This window comes from Eleutherodactylus coqui, chromosome 1 (assembly GCF_035609145.1).
Source record: "Eleutherodactylus coqui strain aEleCoq1 chromosome 1, aEleCoq1.hap1, whole genome shotgun sequence".
Taxonomy (NCBI): Eukaryota; Metazoa; Chordata; class Amphibia; order Anura; family Eleutherodactylidae; genus Eleutherodactylus; species Eleutherodactylus coqui.
In genome coordinates this window covers 339963385-339983310 of record NC_089837.1, presented here as the reverse complement: position 1 = coordinate 339983310, position 19926 = coordinate 339963385, and the positions used below count along the sequence as shown (strand labels likewise).

The 19926-nt window shown below is 45.2% G+C and overlaps 1 long non-coding RNA gene across 1 annotated transcript; it reads right to left on the bottom strand.

The window, feature by feature from the left end:
- Positions 1–4419: 4419 nt before the first annotated feature.
- LOC136612267 (uncharacterized) lies at positions 4420–12272 on the bottom strand. The gene is made up of 3 exons (XR_010790381.1): positions 12242–12272; positions 6483–6536; positions 4420–4468 (listed from the first exon to the last, which is right to left on the bottom strand). It is a non-coding gene; the product is annotated as an uncharacterized lncRNA (long non-coding RNA).
- Between the last annotated feature and the right edge of the window lie 7654 nt (positions 12273–19926).

Here is a 19926-nt window from a genome sequence, read left to right as displayed (position 1 = left end):
GCCCCATGTGATATAAGAATTCCCCTGAGGACGCATTTGAGGGCCTCCCATTTCAATGGAGCTGACGTTGTGTCTGTACTGTGGACGTCTATGAATGCATCTATAGTCTGTTGTATGTCCTGCAGGCACGCCCCGTCCTCTAATAAGTTATCATTTAGTCGCCATGTGGGGCTCCTATCTTTTGTGTGTCCCCTTGTCAGTGATCCCCAGACCGGAGCGTGGTCGGACCAGATAAATGACCCCATTGTCGATGTTGGCCTTCTATCTAATAATTTATGGGAGACAAATAAATAGTCCAGCCTATGGTAACTGTTGTGCGCAGGGGAGTGAAAGCTAAAGTCCTTCTCGCCGGGGTGTAGGGTCCTCCATAGGTCCACTAATTTGAGGTTAGCTAGCTCTGGTCTGATTCTGTGTAGTGCTGTAGGAGAGATCCCCGACTTACCCCCGGAGGTGTCCCTGGCTGGGTCCATGGTCAGGTTGAAGTCCCCGCTGAGGATAATAGAAGATCCACCTGCGAAGGTCGCCAAAGCCCCCAGTACTCGGATCCCGAAGCGCTTCTGATCCTGATTTGGGAAATAAACATTAGCCAGCGTTAACGTTTTGTTCTCTACTTGAATTTTTAGGAATATGTGTCTTCCTTTTTTGTCTGTTTCCATGGCTAATAGTTTGTGGGGTAGGTTTTTGTGAATCGCTATTGAGGTGCCGCCAGCCTTCTTGTCCGGTTGTGGGCTGTGGTACCATGTCGTATAATGTCTATACTTACATTTGGGTATTTTTGTCTCCTGAAAATGTGTCTCCTGGAAGAAGACGATCATAGTTCCCTTACGGTGGAGATGGTCCACGATCTGTCCCCTCTTTGAAGGCCCGTTCAGCCCCCTAGTGTTAAAGGTACAGAAAGTAATGTTAGCCATCATTGCATATCAGGCATGGGGAGGGAGCTAGAGGTAGGTAAGAACCGGACATGCAGATCAGCACAGAGAGGCCAGACAGGTTTACAGGGTACAGGCAGGTGTGGGGTATAGCCCCGAGAGAAGAAGCAGGTAGAAACAAAAGGTCCATGAGATTGGACCTTACGCAGTGTACAGCAGCTGCGTTTGTAGTCAGGGAGAGTTACTGGTCTACAAGTACCAGTATCCACACGAAATGCGCTTGGTCGCCCTGTGTGAGGAACGCGGAAGCACCGGTAAGGACAGGAGTGGACCCCCGCGTCCCCCCCACAACACGACCCTCTCAGAGTTGCTGCCAGCCCACTTCAGGGGCCTTGGTTTAAAGCACCAGAGGCACCACTTAATATAACTATGGCTTCTTGGCTCTAGGTGGGTTAAGGCGATTTCCCGCCTGTGCATGAAGCCGAGCCTCCGCTTCATGATGTAGAAATGGGCTCCTGTTTGTTCCTGAAGCCACCAGCGTACGACCGCTATACAGTCCCTTGCTGACAGATTTTAGTGGGGGTTATGTCTGGTACCGCGTCTGCAACCAACAAGTCCCGTATGTGTCTTCAAAGGAGTATGCAACTTGTCATAAGGGGGGGCAGAAGCCGCTTCTCATTGCTCTGGAGTGGGATCAGATATTTTGGGGTATTGGTTTCTCCCGCCGGGTTTTGGGGCGCACAGTTTGCCATTGTTCTTGGGCTGTGTGAGCTAGTACTGTTGGAACTGTGGGCCAGTCCGGTATTGCCACCATTGGTAGTTGCAGTGTGCCCAGGAAGTTGGGTAAGTCACCTGCTGACCTAAACACTGCTGTCTTCCCGTCTTTGCTGGCTGTTAAGGAAAAGGGAAACCCCCATCTGTAGGGGATCCCCTTAGCTTTCAGGGTTGCCAGCAAGGGTCTGAGGGCTCCTCTCATTCATAATGTGTGGCGTGCCAGATCTTGTAGGAGAATTATTGGTCTTCCCTCGTGTTGCAGGTTCCCTTTCTCTCTGGCCTTTCTTAAGATCGCATCCTTGTCTCTGAAAAAATGTACTCTGCATATAACGTCCCTTGGCCTATTGGGGTCAGTAGGTCTGGGACCGAGGGCCCTGTGGATCCGATCAATTTCAATGGGGTTCTCTGCCTTACGGTTTAGCAATTATTGGAAGAATGACTGCGCCCATGAGTCAAGGTGCTGTCCCTCTACTTCCTCCGGCAGGCCCCGTATCCGCAGATTATTTCACCTATTTCTATTCTCTAGGTCATCTAAATGCATAACAATGCCGGAGATTTGGTCGGCCTGCGCCTGTATCGCCTGTCTGTGCATTTCCAAAATGGCCGCTGTGCCCTCCTGGTTCTCCTCTACTTGTAGTATACGATGACCTAGGTGTTGCATATCTTGATGGATACTTTCTAGAGCTTTTTTGTTAGATGTTTCCAGCCTTTGGAAGAATTTATCTAGATCTTTTTTTGTGGGAATGTCCATGATGCGACTCTTCCATGCCTCCTCACATATTCTGTCATGGGGGCTTCTGCCTTCTTTATGTGTAGGGCTGCTGGATGTGCTAGGTGTCTGGGAAAGCTGCCAGGGAGGACTACTACCCCCATCAGATCTGGGAGATCGGGGCACATGTGGTGGTGAGCTGTGCTGCCTGTGGGGGCTGCTGGTTGGAGTACTCACTGTGCCCTCCTGCTCTTTGTCCTACTCCTGCATTCCTCGGTTTCTCCCTCCGTGGGGCTGGGGGCTTTCTTCCCTTGATGGTGGGTTACTGTGTGGCTGGTCTGTGTTGCCCGCTTTCTCCTCTCGTCCTCTGGGCTCCCGGGCTGGCTCTGCACTCTCCTGCAGCTCCGGGGACCGAAGTCTCGCGAGAGCCGGCGCCATCTTGCCTCCGCCGGCGGTGTCTCCTCCGCTGCCGAGAAACCGCTCCAAAGTGTTTCCCCGGCTCACCGGGGTGCAGGATTGTGAGCGCGGGGGCTTCCTCTTGCCCATGGCGTGCCGGGCGATCGTTTCCTGCCGCTCAATGGTGCCTCTGAGCGCTGTTTACGGTGAGGGACGCGGGAGCTCGCCTGAGATGCGATCTATCCCGCCAGCTGCTTAGCCACGCCTCTCTGTTACGATTTTTTTAAATATAAAAAAGAAAATCACCAAAAAGTCTTTAAGAATATGTTTAACACAAAAATGTGATTTATATAATAGATAATTTTCTGATGACACATTCCCTTTAAATTCAAAAATTACAGAAGTGCGCGCTGCATCAAATAATAAAACATAAATTTCATGAATTCTAATATAAAAAACTATTTGCACCCTAATCCAACCTAAAAACTAAATTGTAGATGACAAAGTAGAGTGACCGCCCTGAGAAGAACAACCCCGTGCAGGAACCTAATCCTACCTCACCCTAAGTAAAAGGAGGAGGGGGGTATACAATAGGAAGAGTCAGGAAAAAAGACATCTTATTCAACTTAGACTAGTTTCACACGGGCAAGGGTTTGTGAATCACAGCCTGATATCACCTTTGCCACCCATGTGAAAACCCCAGTGATGTGACGTGATTTTTGGTGAAAACAGCCTAGCATCACTGCGGAGATTAAGGGAATCCCTGTCGTGGTTGTCATAGTCACAGCAGAGGATCGCGGAGTTCTCCCATTGCTGTCCATGGGGCCGGCGCTGCTGCTGTTAGCCCCATTGAAAACAATGCGCGATATCACAGGAGAAAAAAACATACTGCAATGTGTTTCCTGCATAGCATCGCAGGAAAACACCGCTCATGTGTATGACCCGATTCAAATTAATGGGGTTCATATTTGTGCAAGATTTGTGCATCTCACAATGCACAAAACTCGCACGATTTCCTTGGCCGTGTGAAACTGGCCTAAGGATATTTAACAAAAAAACATAAATATTTCAGTTATATATCTGACATCATATCTGTGAAGTATCCATTATTTTTCTATATCGGTTTTCCTTCATAACAAATTCTAATAATGGACCTGAATATTAGTCACTATGAGCAACACGACTTCTTTTTGATACAAGCGGTGAGTCCTTGATGCTAACAGCAAATACTTTAAGTTATAACCAAATCTGGATTGTATTGTGGCCACCTATCCTATCTGGCTTTTCTTTGCATATTCTGAGTGAGTTAAATAATACAATATACACAAAACAAACCATCTGCTCCAGAAATAACACGGTGTGCTAGAAACAATGTAAGATTTATTTCAGAGTAATTAGGCACAAGTTTATAACAGAATGGAATCCTTTTACAAGAATATCTCTTAAGGGCGCTTATTACTATAAGAACGCCAAATAATCTTAAAGCAACAGGTCTACTATTACAACAAGCAAAACACTGATGCATCAAAACTAAATAGATGAAATGTTCTTACAAGCAAACAGGAAAACATCTAAAATTAATAGGAAAACCTTATAAACAGCCAATGAAAACATTGTGGCACAAATAAACAACTAACAGTGACAGGAAATCTACAGGATTTATACCACACAGTCATAAATGGGAACGATCTGTGTTCTGTTGTGCTTCAGAGTTGATGTCCTAATAGATAAAAACATGGAACAAGGGTTCAGTATTCCATTCTTTAATTACATATACATATGTATTGAGTTATACAGTATATGCATTCTAGAAGTCTAAGACAAAGTTTATCAATGATAGAAAACTAATATCAAGTAATTCATATCTAAAAATCTAAACTTTGGTTATATTGAGTAAATTATGACCACAGAAGACAAATACCATATAGGACCTCTTTAGTAAGATACAAGGTGAAGTCCCCTGGTGCAAGCACTGAGTAGTGACCAACTCCTATGGTGACGTCACATCGTCACGTTTTCTTGGCAGACTGTTTTTCTGGGGTGGTTTGCCATTGCCTCTGCACTCAACTCTTCTACTGTTCGGTTCCATCATAGGAGCTGAACAATGGGATAGACCGAAGCACTGGATCGGCACATGCCAGCACCAAAGGGCCCCCAATAAGTATAATGGGTCCATGTGACTTCCATCCAGCTCTCTGGCGGTTTCCCAGACAAAATAGAAGAGCACACTGCACTACTTCCTACAGGATTTTATGCCAGATCTGCAGTGGACGGTCCAAACAAATCGCCAGGCACAGATATGAACATGCCCTACGTTTGTTGAATAGACCATAAAAGAATAAGTTCACACATTATCCTCTATCCACACTTATTTTGCTAGGACAACCCCACTGAAGGCGACCATACACGTTATGCAGAAGTAAGCTGACGATTGAACAACAATTTTTTTTAAGCCGATTCCCTTATCATCTACTTTGATCTATAGAGCTACTTGTGGGATCATTCATACAAATGATCCCATGGATGACTGACTGTCCAAATTGATGTTATCTTAATTGTATGGCCAGATTAAAACTGAAGCATAGTGATATAAGTAGTCAGGTAAAGCCGCTTATGCCAACCTCTCCCCCTCCTACCTCCATGTGGCCATTCTACAGAGATTAAAGAAAACATAAAACAGTGTAATTACTTACTACTTAAGGCCCATTTACACGTAATGATTAATCGCCCAAAATTCATTAAAATGAATTCACACTAATTAAAAAGTTAAACATTAAGCAAGTTGCTCGCATAAACACACGTCCACCTGAGCAAACAACCTAAACAAGGTTTATCTTAGCTAATGAGGGAAATGGAGAGGATTTCAGACCATTATCCTTCCATCTAAATGCTATGCATTTCTATGCAAAAAATCGTTAATTCGTTCAGTCGTTCCCTCGTTCAAATGATATCGTTGTGTGTAAATGGGGCTTAACACTTCACAAGTGAGTCTGTAGTTTGGATCTGAGGCGGTCAGGCAAGGCTTCCTCTGTGCTCTCTTAGTGTGTTAGCTCTGCAGTCTCTTCGCATGGCAGAGAAGTGAGAGCGGAGCATGGTTTGTCATCCTCCCTCTCTGCCATACAGCCTTTATCCTGAATCCTCTTCCACCCCGCTCCTATAAAAACAGCAAATATACTGGCATCTCTAACAAGAGGCAGGAGACGAGGTTGAAAAAAAGTCCTGACTGCTGGCAACGAGGCTGCTCCCGGCATGGGGCCGCCTTAGGCACTGGACCCCCAATGTCTAGGGGTAAATTTGGCTCTGCCCCCTACCCTTATCTGGCAGTTGCCCTAATGTGCCACAGAAGTCTCCCCCTCTAGCTCACTTTAGTGATGCAGCACTGGCCCACATTCAGATGATTAGGTGGCACATGTAAGTCTTGCTTGTCATCCTTTAAAAGTCAACTTTTCAATAGAAACTCCTTTTAGAGGAGCAGCTTTCCTAGACTAAAAGGGTAGGGAAAATCCTTCACATATAAATCAAGTTGGGATGGAGCCTGGGGTCTTCCCAAGGGTAGACATTTAGGGGGTGTCACTGCAGGGTTAGAAGATTTACTGCTATATTATTAGACAGCACAGCTGACTCTCTATTAAAAGCTTTATTAAATACTATTTGCCCTTACCTAAAACTGCACTGAAATCTTTAACCCACGCTACATCAGACACAGTTTATAACCACCTGAGGGTGAAACCTACCACAAATGGTGTTATTAATCAGACATGTGATTTCCATGCTCTCGCACTGACGATCTGTTCAAACGAAGGACAGGAAATATTAATGTAATACAAATAGTTCTATAAAATACATCTAAAATGCCTTCAGTTGGAATTCCTGCCTAAAATGTCACTTTTTATTGCAATTTTGAATTTATGTTGCAAAAAACAATGGTGACAAAGAACTCTGTTAGCTTAACCCCTTAGTGACCAAGCCTGTTTGCGCCTTAATGACCAGGCCAAATTTTGCAAATCTGACATGTGTCATTTTAACATAGAAAAACACCAGAAAGGTTTTGCATATCCAAGTGATTCTGAGATTGTTTTTTCGCCACATGTTGTACTTCATTTAGGCGGAAAAAAAAGACAGACAGAATTTGTGTTTATTTATTAAAAGCGCCAAAATTGGGAAAATTTTGAAAAAATCGTCATTTTTTCACATTTCCAACTGCAATATCTCAAATATGTGCAAACATAATATAGAAATTTTTGCTAAGATAAATATTTCCATCCGTTTACTTTATTTTGGGCGCACATTGGAAAAACTTTTTTTTTTTTTTAACCATTTAGGAGACATAAAAATTTAACATCACTTTTCAGCATTTTGAGGAACACTGTTTTCCTACACCAAGCCAAGATTCCAAAGGCTTATAGGAGTCAAAACGATAGATACCCCCACAAGTGACCCCATTTTAAAAAACTACACCCCTTAACGTATTCACTGAGGGGTGTTATGAGTATTTTAACCCCACATTTTTTTTTCAGGAGTCAATGCAATTTAGAACAGAAAAACTAAAATTTCATATTTTTGCAAATATGTCATTTTAAAGACAGGACTTTTTTCTATAGTACACATGAAAATGAGGATTTGCACCCCAGAATGGATACCCCTGTTTGTCCCGTGCTCAGAAACATACCCATTATGGCCCTAGTATTACGTCTGTATGCACAATGGGGCCCAAAATGAAAGGAGCAACCGGTGGCTTTCGGAACAGAAATTTTGCTTGAAGGAGATTTAGGCCCTATTGCACATTGGAGAGCCATTGAGTGACCAAAAGGATGGAGAACCCCCACAAGTGACCCCATTTTGAAAAGTAGACCCCTTAACGAATTTATCTAGGGGTACGATGACTTTTTTGACTTCACAGTTTTTGAATGAATCTAAGCCAAGCAGAAGGAAAAAATGACGATTTTCATTTTTTTGGTAATTCTGTCATTTTAAAAGCAGTTTTTTTTGTACAGCACATATATGAATGAAGACTTGCACCCCAAAATGGATACCCCTGTTTGTCCTGTGCTCAGAAACATACCCATTGTGGCCCTAATCATATGCCTGGATGCACAATGGGGCCCAAAAGGAAAGGAGCAACCGGTGGCTTTCGGAACAGAAATTTTGCTTGAAGGAGATTTAGGCCCCATTGTCCACTTGTAGAGCCATTGAGTGACCAAAAGGATGGAGAACCCCCACAAGTGACCCCATTTTGAAAAGTAGACCCCTTAACGAATTTATCTAGGGGTACGATGACTTTTTTGACGTCACAGTTTTTGAATGAATCTAAGCCAAGCAGAAGGAAAAAGTTATGATTTTCATTTTTTTGGAAATTGTGTCAATTTAAAAACAGGTTTTTTTGTACAGTGTACATAGGAATGAAGACGTTCACCCCAAAATGGGTACCCCTGTTTGTCCCGTGTTCAGAAATATACCCATTGTGGCCCTAATCTACTTAAAGGAAACATGGCTAGGCCTATAATGGAAGGAGCACCCGTTGGATTTCAGGGTACAACCGAATAAATTCCAGGCCCCATTGCCCACTTGTAGAGCCATTGAGCGGCCAAAACCATGAGAACCCCCACAAATGACCCCATTTTGAAAACTAGACCCCTTAACGAATTCATCTAGGGGTGTACTGCGTATTTTGACCCCAAAGTATTTGACTGAATCTAAGCAAAGCAGAAGGAAAAAATTACGATTTTCATTTTTTTGGCAATTTTGTCAATTCAAAAACTGTTTTTTTTGTACAGTGCACATAGGAATGAAGACGTTCACCCCAAAATGGATACCCCCGTTTGTGCCGTGTTCAGAAACATACCCATTGTGACCCTAAACTACTTACAGGACACATGGCTAGTCCCATAATGGAGGGAATGCCCGCTGGATTTTAGGGTACAACGGAATAAATTCCAGGCCCCATTGTCCACTTATACGGAAAAAAATTTGACTTCCTCAAAATAACCCCCCCCCCCCACCATCCCCATTTTTTGGCATTCCCTAAATATTAGATAAAGGTAATAATATAAACCGCGTTTTATGTCCGAAGACAGGGGTAATTACGAAGGCTGGTTGGGTTGGGCACATGGGGCAAGAAAACCGGGTATTCCCCCTCCTCTCTCGCTTGGGGGTATTTCGTGACCTCAGTGGCAGGGATGGGGTGTAAAAAGTGGCCCTCCGTGAGGCTTTGTAATCAGCGGTCTCACACAGAAGGCGCTTAACAAGCTGCTCCTGGAACTGCATGAAGGCGAGTGTTCCCAGGGCTTCTTGTAAATTACGTATTACAGGTAGCGGTCTGAATAACGCCGGGCCCACGCAGCCGTAGGTGGAATCCGCTTGCGGAGGCCCGCAACGGATTCCAGCTGTGAGCCCGGCTGTGACCCTGCGTATGGCTGCGTAATGTACTGCGCATAACTGCAGTCATGCGCAGTACATCTTTTTTTTGCTTGCATTTCCCGCACCGTCGCTTAGCGATGACACAGGTACCCGCAGCCCGTATACAACGTAGTTGCGTATGGGCTGCAGGTATAGCTGCGACCATGGAGCACAATGGGCTCTACGTTGTGGATATCCGCAGTAAAATAGAACATGCTGTGTTCTCTTTTCTGCGAGTGGATTACGCAATTACAACCCACTAATGTGAGCGGAATTGTGTAATCCAATGCGATTGATCTGCGTATTACCGCGGATCAGACGCATGTGGAATCTGTAATTCCTATCCGGTCATGTGAGACCGACCTAAGGTAGATCGCTACCTTTTATCACGTTTCCTGGGACAGCTCAACGAGGCCACCCGTCACTGCTCCGTTGGTCGCCGAGAGCAAGGAGATTTTGAGTTTCCTGGGCTCCCCGAATCCTGCATGTGTCCGGTATTTTGCCGGCAGTCGCATGTGCAGAATCCGGGTAAGTTCACGGAGGAGGATCGCGTCGGGGTGCAAATACGGAGGCCTCCGGTAAAAAGTCTCATCTCACCGATCGCATCGGTGAGGGGAGATGAAACTAACTTTTTTTTTAAAACTTTTACGTGACCGCCCTTATCCGGAACCGCTCACCGCGGCCCCCCGTGAAATTTCCAGGCTCTTGGCTAAGTTTTGTAGCCAAGAGCAGGGAGATTTTAAGTTATCCTGGCAATCCACGGCTTTTGCGCATGCATCTGCCGCTTTGGCGACAGCCGCGTGCGCAGAAGCTGTGGTAAGGTCCGCGGATAAATCCGGGGGCCTTAGGTAAGTAATTTCATCCTCCGTCACGGATATGATCTGAGAGGGGAGATGAAATGTAAGCGTTTTAAACTTTTTTACTTTTTAAACTTTTTTTTTTTACTTTTTAACACTTTTTTTAAATTACTTTTTTAGCCTTATACAAATCAACTTTGGGTACACGTAATGTATTGAAAAACGTATTCTAATTTTTATTTGCTGGGAGCAATAGAAAAAAAGCTATTTCCCCATTGTTTTTTGTGATTTATTTTTACGACATGGTATAAATATTATGTTACTGTTATATTACCTTTCATCTACAAGCCATTACGCCTGTTTCACGCGGGCTACAAAATCCCACGATTTTGTTGCCATGCAACATTGCTACAAAACACATGTCTGTGAAGCCCATGGTCTCCATTGGAAACCATGGGCTTCACATACATGCGTTTTGTAGCGACATCGCATTGCTACAAAATGGTGCGATTTTGTAGCCCCTGTGAAACAGACCTAAAGATTATGACAACACCAAATTTATACAGGTTTTATTTTGGTTTACCACTTTCGCACAATATAAAACCTTTTTTTTCTTTTACACAAATACCTTGTGAGGCGCCACATTCCAGGACCAAAGCATTATCAGCTGACAGCGGTATCAGGCCTGTTTATGTCAGATGTGTAGTTTTAATGGGTAACATTTTCAGGTATATACAATTTTTTTATTCCTTTTTTTTTATCTATTTAGGGGAAGCGAGACGATCAGAAAACAGCTTTTTTAGATATTCCTTTGTTTTTTGGTGAATTTGCTGTGATATAATGTAATATTAAATAGTATGAGCTGTTATGGATGTGGCAATACCAATCATGAGTAGGGTTTATTTTGTTATTTTTTCAGTATTTAAAGCCTTGTGTAAGGGGTAAAAAGTTGTATTTTTTTTCTATAAAAACATTTAGATGCCACGGTCAGCAATGACTGCAGCATCTGTAGTATTAAACAGTGTAAAGTAATTTCACTCCTTTTGTTGTAAAAAGCCCATATATGACAATGCTCTCTGATTGATGGGAGAGGTGGTGTTAGTGGTGGGAGTAGAGGGTGATACCATACACAAAAATTAATGCCCCCCCCCCCCCTCCCTCTCTCCTCACCACACTAAATGAAAAAATGACATCTATAATTTTAGTATTTCCAAACCCATTTCAAACTGCTATAGCTCCAATTCTGTAAGGGCTACAAATATTCTATCTGGTAGCCCTGATAGAAACAGAGCTACAGACAGTTAAAGTAGAACAAGCTCTGTTCGTTTAAAATTATAATGTCCTTTTCCTGCAGAAGGGACAGAGCCCGTCCTGAACTGCTGGGGGGATTAAGGGTCTTAACCCTTTCCAATCCACTGTCTGACGTCTTCAGACATTGTGATTGAAGGCTGTACAGCTCGGATGTCGGAAGAGGTCCAGCAGGGTATTCCTACTGTATATTACTAGCCGCTCTGTTGTCGATGGCTTCTTCGGCATGTCACATACTGCAGTACTGGCTCTAGCCAGCAGATGGCGCCATTGTAAAATGACAGAAAGAGAAAGCCCCATAGGAAACCCTGAATCCGAAATTGGATTGCAAAGGGTTAATGAACACATTCTAGGATCAGAATCAGTAGAGGGGTGACGACTCTGCTGGTATTTACGTAGGCCTGGTATGATCACCTCTGTTACAGAAGCATCACAATATTACACAGTGCTGGAGCTTTGTCAAAAGTAACAGGTATAAGCGTCAGGAGAGACATGGATCTGTCATAAGGGGAGCCCTCAACATTATTGAGTCATTTTGGGAAGAACTCAAACAAGCAGCTAGTGTTAGATGTACCGTTAGCAGGATGTAAGGACTGTTTTGTCAATAAGAATGGGCAACTTTACCACACGACAAAATAAAGAACGACATTCACAGCAATAATGAAAGACTACAAGCGGACATGCAAAAGGAGACAATGCATGATATTAGGACTGCCACTTCCTTTCCCAGCTTCCAGCAGGATGATCAGCCCCAGTGTTTCCCAAGAGTTTTAAAGCCAATTACCTGTACTCAAATAAATAGCTTCCTACTGATAGCACAGCATAAAAAACAAACTAATTCTCAGGGGGTCAGAATGAGATCACATGACCCACCTGAAGAGAAGGACTCCAGGAATCTTCGGATAGATTAATAAACCAGGTAATACTAGCTGGGGAAACGGGTTACATAGTAAATGAAACACAGAATGTCTCTTTAAATACAGATTGCTTACCAGTTTGGTTTAGTGAACACTGAGGTCCAGGCAGTGCATCATCATCATCATCATCATCAAAGCCTATAATAAAGATATTCAGCAATATTATATACAGTGTATCACAGTTTTGCCTTATCAACTCCACTTATGTGTTGAGGCAGGGGGTCTGATGGTTAGTATGGGCTATAATGGTCTGATTGGGGAGGGTGGGATTGCACACACACACCATTATAGTTTTGGGAGATATGAAGCAGACAAGCAGCGTCCACCAATCAGACTTTTACTGCATATCCACTAAAAGAATATTTACTAGAAAGCTAAGGCAGCCAATGTTATTTGTGGCATCTCTGGTGTAAGGGTACTTCTACACAGGACGACTTTCAGGCCCTTAAGGGCTAATGCCCACGGATAGATTTATGTTGCATTCCCCACGGCGTAAATCTGCGGCAGAATAACGCAGCTATTTGGTTCTACTGAACCTAATAGCTCAGTCAACACAACTAACTGAAATTATCCCTCTAGGGCAGTGATGGCGAACCTATGGCACGCGTGCCAGAGGTGGCACGCAGAGGCCTCCCTGCTGGCACGCGTCGCCATCAGCCACTCATCACCACCTTAGTGAATGCCTGCAGGGGCCGCGGCTCCCCTGCTGACATTCACTCAGCGCTGCTTTCTGTGCTGATCCCGGCGCACACTGTGAGTCAGTGTGCAGCTAGGATCCTTCTCCCCCGTCCCCCGACGTCTCCTACTTTGATTCCGCAAGAGCAGGGGGAGAAGGCATCCAACAGAAGCACACTGTCTTCAGTATGCACCTGGGATCAGGAAGGAGAGGAGCGGCGCTCCCGCGAGGAGGAGGGGTACGTATGTGGGGCAGGGGGTGGGCATTCTGACAGCTGGGAGAATCGCTGGGGGGGGGGGCATTCTGAATGCTGGGAGAATCGCTGGGGGGGGAGGGGGGCATTCTGACAGCTGGGAGAATCGCTGGGGGGGGGCATTCTGACAGCTGGGAGAATCACTGGGGGGGGAGGGGGAGCATTCTGACTGCTGGGAAAATCGCTGGGGGGGGGAAGGTGGGGCATTCTGACTGCTGGGAAAATCGCTGGGGGGGGAGAGGGGGCATTCTGACTGCTGGGAAAATCGGTGGGGGGGAGGGGGGGCATTCTGACTGCTGGGAAAATCGCTGGGGGGGGGGGCATTCTGACTGCTGGGAAAATCGCTGGGGGGGAGGGGCATTCTGACTGCTGGGAAAATCGCTGGGGGGGGGAGGGGGGGCATTGTGACTGCTGGGAAAATCGCTGGGGGGGAGGGGGGGGGCATTCTGTCTGCTGGGAAAATCGCTGGGGGGGAGGGGGGGCATTCTGACTGCTGGGAAAATCGCTGGGGGGGGCATTCTGACTGCTGGGAAAATCGCTGGGGGGGAAGACTTTAGGACTGCTGGGGGAACTGTTGGGGGTGAGGCATTAGTACTGCTGGGGGAACCGCTGGGGGGAAGGCATTATGACTGCTGAGGGGACCGCTGAGGGGGGCGCATTATCATTTCTGGGGGAACCGCTTGAGGGGAGGGGAGCATTATTGCTGGCAGACAGCTGGGGGTGGCATTGTGACTGCTGGTGGATCACTGGGGGGGGGTAATATGACTGCTGTGGGAACCGCTGGGGGGGAAGCGGGCATTATTACTGCTGGGGGACCGCTGGGGTATGTCACTATTACCACTGGGGGGGGGGATGTCACTATTATCGCTAGGAGGGCCACTATTACCACTGGGGTATGTTTACATGCGGCAGAAACTGGCAGGGCTGTTTCAAAATAGACAGGGTGCAGATTTTGACTGCTTTTTGGATGCAGAAATGCTGCAGAATTTTCCACATCCAAAAAGCAGTCAGAATCTGCACCCTGTCTATTTTTAAGCAGCCCTGTCCTTTTTAGAACGATGGGGGTAAAATCATGTCGTGATAAGCCCCGCCCCCTGAGGTGTTGGCACTTTGCGATACATAAGTTGGTTTTGGGTTGCAGTTTGGGCACTCGGTCTCTAAAAGGTTCGCCATCACTGCTCTAGGGTATCCACCCCACCCCCCCCCTGGGAGAAAGCCGGAGCCAAATCAGGTTGGAACATTGGAATATGGGTCTTAATTACCATACATCAAACCCCCTTATTGCACAAATGCCTTCAGAATCCTTTACAGCAGGGGTCCCCAACTCCTGTCCTCAGGGACCACCAACAGGTCATGTTTTCAGGATATCCTATAGTGAGAACACTTGTGGCAATGTCTGAGGCATTCACAAGAATTACATCACCTGTGCAATACTGAGGAAATCCTGAAAACATGACCTGTTGGCGGTCCCTGAGGACTGGAGTTGGGGAACACTGCTTTACAGGGCTCCAGGAGGGAGGAGGGAGCTGTCCAGTGCTGATCCTCTCTCCTATACACTAATGCCCTGCATCACGACAGCAGGGAGCTGTCCAGTGCTGAAGTGTCTCAGCTGAGACTGCTACTCAGCTTGTATAGCGAGAAGGCAAGGGGGAATGAGTAATCCCAACCAGAATTTGGGATTGGCTAGGATGAGAGAGGAAAGGAGGAGCTTTACATATATAAGCGCTGACTGTATCAGACGGGCGGCACTCACTATTGGGATGCCGCCAGACATCACGGCCGCTCCCACTTATATGTGTTAACTCATCCTGATGAAGCAGTGTATATGTTAGAACATTGCAGAAGCGCGTCGATGACATAGTTTAGGAGTCAGTACATGTTTTTCCAGATAGTCAGTTCAAGTGTAGTGTTAGACGGCGGCCCGATACCTTCTGTCGGGCAGCTGCACTGATGCAGATTTAGCCTATACCTTATCACAGCGGTGCTGTGTTAGACAATAGGGATATTCACTTAAGCATTTCTTATCCCAGAGTGATTTAGGGGAAACCTGAGCCACAGGAACAGCTGCCAGCAGCACTTTACGCACACGGGCAACATTAACCCTTGATGTGCTGACTTGGAGCGTTAAAAAGACAGTTAATGCTTTCCTGTTTGGTCTTTTGAAATTTATAACAGTGGGTCTGAATTGGGCCCCATGTATATGGAGTGTAAGGACTTATCAGTCACTAGTTAACCCTTACTCTCCTTCCTTGGACTAATAAATCTATAGGCTCAATTGGAGAAAAACTGAGGAGGAAAGCAATTGACTAGCAGTGAGGAACCAGCTTTATTTATTAACATCGCTAATTTCCTCTTATCCATATGTATACGACACCATTTAACCCTTTACCAACCGGACCTTGTGAACCTTAATCGTGCCCTATATCATATGCATGTATTGGTATTTTACTCGGGATAATGTCTACTCTACCCTGAAAATACTAATCCCTGGTCCTTGACCTTAAAATAAGCAACTAATGAGTGACTTCCCATTCAGTACCCTTTACCTCGGATGACCATCACTTGTTTGAGTGATTTTTCGGTCAACTGTCACCCGATGTACAAGTAGCCTAAGATATAGAAGTGTTTGTAAGCAAAGCAGGTACCCAATTCAAGAGGTAGAAACAACAGGTGATGTGTAGGTGTTAAATTCACCAATATCTCACCTCTAACAGCTGCATAAAATGAAGGTCTGCAGTAGGTAACACAGGTTCCCTAATACATATTATACAAGTTGCAGACAAAAGAATGTGGTGACAGAAGTAATTACGCTTAAAGCATAATTACAGTAATTATATTTTAGATGTTTTCTGCTATTATATTCAGTCTCCAGGAATAATTTCAGTGAAAAGGCTTACAGCCTGCGCATAAGATGTACACTGCTAGCTGTGCTTAATGGGGTTGGACATTAAATCAAGTATGCTACAATCAACTACAAAAGGCAAGTTGTTAACTTACTAATGTATGCTTTGACAAAGTGTGGATCCATTGAAGATATAGTAAGCCAACAGCGCCTCCTCCCAGAGTTAAGGGCCCTTACGGACCTCTGTATTAACGATTGTTCCTCCCCAGTCTGCATCAGCCAGTGTTAAAAGCCCTTTAAACAAGCCCTGATTAACTTATAATGTTGATTGGCGCTCGTTTGGGCAGGTAATCTGCCTGTGTATAAGAACCCCTATTCAGGCATTCTTGTTCAGCCATGGCTGATATGAACTCTAGTTGCCACCATAGATAATCAGAAGCTTGCTATCATTAATGAAAACTACTGTAACATTTTGTTTGTGTGACACTTGTTTCTAGCACAGATTTGCAATAAAATGTAGAGGTAGACTGAGCTGAGACAACTGGAAATTCTCTTATTAAAAACACAGAGATATTAACATATTTGTATTGGCATTTTACTCTTAAAGGTTCTACACCCTGAATATAAAACCATCTGTCAGGTGTGATTGATGCTGCGTTGAAGAAATATTAAAGTTCTTACAGATGAGACATAGTTTTACTGCACCTGACTCTCGGTCCTTGATGGGAGGGATACTAGCATCCTGATCTTTCACAGCCAGTGACTTTTCCTGATGTGGACTGACATAGTCTGTTACGTCACACTGAAACATATTGGAATTGGCATTTTACTAAATTATACAACACACTGTAATTCACTTTAAGGGCTCAGTCACACGGGCGCATCCGGGCACCGATGCACCCGTGTTACTGCACGAAGAAGACAGCCACACTGCAGATGCGGACGACTCTCCGCACCGCCGGAAAAAAGAACACATGACCGGCAATGGAGCTGCAGTGTGGCCATCTTATACTGCAGGAACACGGGCGCATCGGCGCCCAAGTGTGCCCGTGTAATGTAACTAAGCCCTAAAAGGGAGCCTGCTACCACCTTTAAGCCCCATAAATTACGATATGGGGATCCAGGGAGCTGCTCTTTATACCGGGTGCCCTTTTTAGCACTGTGCTCCAGCAAAGTTGACAAGTGCACAAAGCATGACTATTGGAGATGACTCTGCACACATGTTCTCTCATAGAGATGAATGGGAGAGTGCATATACAGAAGCATCTGAAAAGAGTCATGTTATGGGTGTGTGCCAACCTTCACGGGGACACAGCACTGCAATAGGGCACTCGGTTAGTATGAAACACAGATTGCCAGACACACTGATCCCTCACCTCTGAGCGTGGAACGTAGTTTGTGAGGCTCAAAGGTGATGACAGGTTCCCCTGGAAACGGCACACAAACAGAGGGAAGAGCATGCTGGGCTTGTAGTAAATGCTTAGGAACGTCACATTTTTAGTGAATACTGCCTTTACTACAAGCCCAGCATGCTCTTCCCTCTGTTTGTGTGCCATTTCCCCTACTGACTTTAATGGAAGTAAATGCAGGATATAAAAACCCATGTAAAAATGTTGGCAGCACCACAACCGCAGTGTTTCATAGAAACAGCCCTAAAAACATTTCCTAGTACGGCTTTGTAAAGAACAAAAACGATTCAATCATCCCTATACTTTTATATAGGGGTCTCTTTTTTCTCTTGTAGTGGGCTCCGGGGGTACCTAGCCAATAGGCGCCATTTTTAATAGTTATCATTTTCTAAGAGATTCTTCTCAGGAATAAACAACCCTTGCTCAATCCTCGCTCTTCTCTATGTGGCTTCTCTTTTTGGATTGAAGGGTGCATTCACACGGATGTATTCCCCATTTCGATAGCATAAATATGCTGCGCAAAAATGCAGCGAATATACGCATGTACGTGCGTTTTTGTGCAGAATAGTCACACGCTCCATCTACTTAATACAGTATTTTGGTAAGTAAATACCCACAAGGATAGCACATGCTGCGACTTTTTTTTTACGCGACTGAAATGTGCAAATATGATTAAACCTATTGAAATCAATGGGCTCTATACACATGAATACTACGTTTGTGTGAATACACAGCATATATACACTCATGTGAATGAGCCCTTAGGGTGACTACCCACTACAGTTTTTTTTTACTGTGAAATTCGCAGCATTTTTTTTCTGCAGCGGTCTATGGGACTTGTAATGTTAAAATCGCGATTTTAACATTACAAGTTCCATAAACCCCTGCAGAAAAAAAACGCTGCAAATTTCACTGTAAAAAAAACCCTGCAGTGGGTAGTCACCCTTAGGCCTTAGTCAGATGGGCGTTTTTTCGCGCGATTTGCGGATCGCATGACGGATGCGCATCCGCAAATCGCGTGACCGGTGCGCGCAAGTCGCCCGCAAATCACCCGAAAATCTGCTCCTAGCCGCGTTTCATTAGAAACGGGCCGGAGCTGTCCAGCGCATTGCATTCAATGGAGACGGCAATAGAGCCGACTCCATTTAAAGCAATGCGCTGCAGGCGAGCCCGGGATGAATTGTCGGTAAGGGCTTAAATATATAAGCCCTTCCCTGCAATGCATCCTAAAATGTGTTAAAATTAAAAAAAATTGTACACTCACCTTCTCCCGGCAGTCGGAGCTCCGGGCGGCCGTCCTGCAGTGGGTGTGAAGGGGGTGTGAGTCAGACCTGCCCCCTGATTGGCTCAGCGCTGAGCCAATCAGAGGCATGCCTCACTCACACCCATTCATGAATTCATGAATGGATGTGAGTCAGACCTGCCCCTGATTGGCTCAGCGCTGAGAGGCAGCAGTCACTCACCCATTCATGAATTCATGAATGGGTGTGTGAGTGTTTTCAGCCTCTGATTGGTCAGGGCCGCGACCAATCAGAGGCAGATCATTTAGCAGGCGGGGATTTTAAAGCCCCGCCGGCTGAATAGTGCCAAGAAGCAGTTCAGGGGAACTGACAGCGGCCGCGGCTGGACTCCGGCTGAAGCGGAAAGGTGAGTATACATTTTTTTTTTATTTTAACACATTTTAGGATGAATTGCAGGGAAGGGCTTATATATTTAACCCCTTCCCGACAATTCACCCCGCGCACGCCGGCAGCCCATTGCTTTCATTGAATTCAATGGGCAAACATCGTTCTTCTCTGCCACAGCTGTTACAGCTGTGGCAGAGAAGAATGATTTGTCTAGTATATGTTTTCAATAGGGTCGGCGCTGCTGCCGCCGGCCCCATTGAGTGCATATAGAGAAGAGAACAGGAATCGCAGATCGCAGATAGGTGCGATCTGCGATTTTTTGTTCTATAATTTATCGGACAAGCGCATAAAAAGCGCTCATGTGTCCGATACCATTGCAAAGCAATGGTTTTATAAAATCGCCGGACGCAACCGCATGCGCAAATCGCGGCTAAAAACGCCCGTCTGACTAAGGCCTTAGAGGGATGTAGTGAACAACCCTATTTTAGCAATGGAAGGAGCACAGTCATCTTCTAGTTGTAATGAATACACAGCATTGGCACAGGACACACAGATTAGGATTTTTTTTTTAAGAAAGTCTGAAATTATACAAGAGTAGTAGAAAGAGATGAAGAATATGTTACTCAGATGTAAAAAAAATAATGGTTTCACACTGCTGAGCAAAAGGAAGAGTCTGCTTTTTGACAATCACTTTTTTTTTAGTTTTTCCCCCCAACCATAAGATGAACCTGACGGTGAGTCTCGATTCTCTTATGGGCCATTCACACAGGTGGAATTATTCCATCAGGATGCAAATCGAAGCGTAAGCTGCCACGGTGGAATTCCGCAACAGAATCTGCAGGTCTATTTGTGGATTTTGGTATGAAATTACAGTCAAATTTAAGCAGGTAGCCCTGTGGATTTTGTTTTGTGGGATTTACCTTGTGTTGTGGTGCGTCTTGAAGGCTAATTC